Genomic DNA, 4,966 nt, shown 5'->3' on the forward strand with positions numbered 1-4,966 from the left:
GTATAAATCCAGTTATACTGGATTTATATATAATATATAATACCAGTTATATCAGTTTACTGATACAGAACATAGCTATCATTTACAATTAGTGAACAGAACACTTGCCTTAAAATGCTGTATTATATAAACAATGCCAACTGTTTGAAGACTGAGAAACATATTGCTTCCTAAAATGCATTACCTGGTATTTTCCACCCCAAACCACATATACTGTTATTTCTTTGTTTTTTGATTGTTTGTTTGTTTGCCCCTTAATGGAGGCACTGCTTATTGAACCCAGGATCTTGTACATAAGAGTATTTATCAACAGCATTTTGGAACACATAACAGAAGCCACAAGAGTATGGATTATACAGATGACATGAAAATTTATTCCTTCTAGGGACTGAAAAACCTCTGACTGAAAGAATGGCAAAAATAAACTTTTGCAAATATACAATAAGATTGTCTCTTTTGTACTTTTTATACCAGAATATTAAATTATATTTTTTTTACTTATAGCACTGAATTACAATTTAAAACAAAAATTCCCCCCTTTGGGATTTCTTAAATTTGATTGTTTATATAAATAAAATTTTATTTTATAAATATTTACAATTTATTTATTAACATTCCAAATAAACTGATATTTATTTTTCTCATATTTTGAATATACAGCTACTTATTTTAAAGAACACAGATAAATACATACTTCCATTTCCGAATCAAATTATGTTTAATTTTAATAACAAATGATATTGAAATTGTTACACATTTTCTGTAGAGGTTTTACACAAATTTCACTTTAACTTCCAAAACTTTAAAATTATTTTTTTTGCATTATTTATTCTCTGTTCACCAATCTAGTATAAATTTGTGTACAAAAGTATGGAGATTGGTTTTATTTCATAGACCCCAAAATTATATTATTTAAAAAGATTTTGTGGGGATAATATTTGCAGATCACACTATAAAAATAAGCAAAATTTATGTTTCATTTTAACTGGATGAATGAGAAGTAAACACTGGCGGAATTTTACACTTGGGTTGCTGGGATACCAGTCGTATTGTGATGACACAGCTACTCAGGTTGAGAACCATTGTGATTGCCTAGCAGTTTATCTGTGCAGGCTTGCCAAATCAGCATTTGAACCTGCAGTGCTCAAAATCATGCAGATTATAAAAGTAGCTGTAGAAAAAGTTATTTGAGATGACACATGTTTCTTCAGAAATTCAAGATGTGTCTCATAAAGATGGACCAACTGTTTCAGGTAACTCTGGTAGATCTCTATTGTGTGATCAAACATTCTCTGGGGACTTGGACTTAAGGTCTATGATTGAAGAAAATGCTTTTCAGACTTTGTCTGAAGAATCTTTGATAAAAAGACCATGTTACACACATTGTGTCTCAGAACCAGATGAAGATAATGATTTTCGTTCTCTGACATTTCCAAGAAAACTCTGGAAAATGGCTAGGAGTGACCAATATCAATCCATCTGGTGGGATGATAATGGATCTTCCATAGTGATTGATGAAGATGTCTTTAAGAAGGTAGTTTTGGAAAGAAAGGCCCCTTTCAGAATATTTAAACTGGAAGTATGAAAAGTTTAGTTAGACAGCTTAACCTTTATGGGTTTAGTAAAGTGAGGCAGAATTTTCAAAGATCTGCTTGTCTAGCTGACTTTCTGGCACAAGGAAAAGAAGTCTCTGTTTTAAGCAAGGTATTCAGAAATTTTAGTAACCACTTGGTAACTTATATATGAAAATTTATGTTGTACATCAGTCTATGGTAATATATATTTAAAGCTGGATTTTGAAAACTGTATAAAATTACCAAGTCTTAAATTCTTTATTTTTTCTAAAAATGAGGACAGTGCCATATGTATTCAAGATTCAGAGAAACTTTGCTTGCAACTGTGAATCTTATCAGAAATCTATATAAAGGTATTAAAGCTGCTTGTGAAAAGTGGCATTCACAGTTACTGCAAATGCTAACTTCTTTAATTTGATGACTATACTACTTATATGTGTATTTTACAAATAAGGAAATTTAAAAAATAGCAATGTTCATATTTTCATGATATTATCTGTGCATTGTAAATGTGAAATCTGATGTTTTATACGTTAGGCTTATTGTAGTCTTGTATTTTGGTTTAAAATATTACTAAAATTTTTCACTTTGATTGTAGCTGCATATCTACCATAATTCAAATTTTAAACGAGTCTTTCCCCAGGTTTTAATCAGAATAAAAAGAAGAGTTGGGATTAAAAATGCCTCTCTGGTATCTTCATTGTCTTAAGATTTCAATAAGAAGCACTTTATTGCAGGGGGTAATGTGGATACTCATAATTCTGGTTTTGTGGCTGACACTAGTGGAGAAAGTGCATTTTTACCTTTTGCAAAATTAAAAATGCCTCTAATTAGAAAGCCCTCTACTAGCCACATAATTGGTGATAAAACTACCCCGATCAGCGGTGATTTTTCTGGTCCATCAGACCACCAGAACAAATTGCAGTAGATCAGCATGCTATTTTAAATCAGTTGAACATTGTCCACTGGCACACTCAAAGCAGATACACTGAAGCAAATGACCTTATTATGAAGTTCATTAAAACCAAAAATTCTACTTCTCAGAACACCATCTTGTCTCCAATGCAGAGTAATTATTTTGGACTGATGGTGGAGCCTTCTGCTTTTCCAAATGGATATCACAACATATCTGCCAAAGAAGGTCGTTTTTCTAAACTTCAACCAGGGAGCAATGCACGGTTTCCAGTGACAATGACAGCTGATACATCAGCTACCTCTCTTTCAAGGCCAACTCATCAGCCAACTTCACTTTATGAACGTCATCCTAATTACAAAGGATCTACCAGAGGACTACCAGTTTATGCAGGATAACAAAGATTAAAATTGATGTTGGCAAATGTTGACAGATATCTGCAATTTTCTTATTTGAACAAGAAACATAGATGTGTACCTGTATTAACCTTATTTTTTTAAATTAGGTTAAGATTAAATGGGAGACTAAATTAACATTTAAGTTAAAAAGAGATATTTGATTGATATGATCATTTGATGGAAAAATATGGGAGTAAATTTAAATACTTTCTTGTAAGGAGGAAGAGAAAATGGAAGAATTTGGAAAAAGACTAAAACATGGAGAGAGGGAAAATTACTAAGTGGTTTCTTGTTCATCCTGGAAAGTATTAAAAGGGTTTATAGGATAGGCTGGAACAGGAGATAAATGCAGGAACCGGCCCAGGGATCATGGTGTCTATTATGTCATCCCTGGAATCATAAAGGTCACATGATGTAGTCTCAGATGGCACATTCAGCATGTGGTAGAATTTAAGAAGTAATTTTATCTATGGTCTTCTTTGTGCTGTTTTCAAAGCATTAAAATTGGTGCTTTCATTTCCTGCCCTCAGGAGTCTACATTATATTTTCTTGTCAATAATTTATGTTGCTTTTATATTCAAGCCAAAGACAAGCTTACGTCCTCAGGGTGGCATTTAATGCCTTTCCAACTCTAAGCACACAAACTCATCTTGGTTTAGTCATTTCTTTATAAATCTGGCATCTCACTACCTTGGTATATCTTTATGTTTCACTGTATCTGGAAATATATCCAGGCAAACGATTGTCAACTATGTGAGCTGCAACCTCACCACTTTTACTCCAGCTCATCCTTGGATTTTGGGTGTCCTCCTTTTATCTACTTAGACTTTCCCTGTCTCAGCACAGAAACCACCTCCTCCAGATGTTTTCAGTCTATCCCCCTTTCCTTGTTTAACTTGGATACCAGCACAGTAAGCACAACACATGTCACAGGATGCATTTTTGTATTAAGTGAATGAAAAACACATGTTGACTTTAAGCAATATCTACTTTCCTGAAACAAGAAAACTCTCATGGTTTTCAAACTATTTCATTATGGTCTTCACCGCAAACTAGATCTTTCATAGCCCAAGGACAAGTCAATCAAGACAGTAAGTGGAGTTAGGTACAGGAGACAAAGTAATATTTACTTCTTAATTCATGCCTACAGAGGCATAAAGCAATCCATTCACATTTGCTGGATTTGTTCCTGTCTCTTCATCACCCACCCACCACAAAACAGCTGAATCTCTTCCCCATACCAATAACTATACTGACTTATTATTAATATACTTCTTAGAATCAGAGCTTTGTCCAGAAGAGAGAGTGCCTTTGCAAACATTTAATGTAGGTTTATACACACCAAATAAGTTGTGCCCTTTCTAACCTTCACAAAGTAAGTATCTAAGTGGTAATATCCCCTTGGTTGTGGTTCTCGTATTCAGTAACCAAATTGCAATCTAAATTATGTGGACTAGAAGGAGGTGAGGGTGGTGGAATTAAAAATTTTCCAACTGCAAGAATACCAAATTTCTGCAGATATTAGGAAATATAAAATATTCATGGAAGACTTTGACTATTTCCCACTAATTTTAAATAAAAGGTGAAGCATATTCAGAATGTGAAATGCCCTGAAATGCTGGAAAAATTGTAGGCAAGTTCAGGGATCCTAAGGCCTTTACTCACAATGATGCAGCTAGTGTCATCTGATAAGACTGAAATGGTAACATTGTGTCCGAAAATGTGTCTCCATTTGTGAAGAAAGCCTTTGATAATCTGGAGAATGGGCAAATTGGCCAGGGTAATCTCTAACAACATCCTGTAAATATGACCTTCACCAAGAGAATAAAAGAGCCCACTTGCAGCAGGAGAACTGTGTCTGGAGAGCAGTGGTGTTTCCTACAACAGAAACATCACGGTTTTAAATTTGTCAGCTCAACTCTGATGGTGGCTATGTTGTTGCTTACATTAGCAGTCTGGGGTTCAGATGGGCTGGTTCAGCAGCTAATTTCCAGCTCTCTTATCAGACAGTGGGTCTTAGCGTGATCATCTTAACAAGGTTCTATACTGATAAGTCAAAGGCTACAGTTTACTTTCAAAAT

General features: G+C 34.2%; 1 long non-coding RNA gene across 1 annotated transcript; it reads left to right on the forward strand.

The window, feature by feature from the left end:
• The first annotated feature begins 1,058 nt into the window (after positions 1 to 1,058).
• LOC140692964 (uncharacterized) lies at positions 1,059 to 2,915 on the forward strand. Its single transcript, XR_012068612.1, has 2 exons — positions 1,059 to 1,253; positions 2,643 to 2,915. It is a non-coding gene; the product is annotated as an uncharacterized lncRNA (long non-coding RNA).
• Positions 2,916 to 4,966: the final 2,051 nt, after the last annotated feature.

The sequence above is a fragment of the Vicugna pacos genome, unplaced genomic scaffold (genome assembly GCF_048564905.1).
Source record: "Vicugna pacos unplaced genomic scaffold, VicPac4 scaffold_19, whole genome shotgun sequence".
Classification (NCBI taxonomy): Eukaryota; Metazoa; Chordata; class Mammalia; order Artiodactyla; family Camelidae; genus Vicugna; species Vicugna pacos.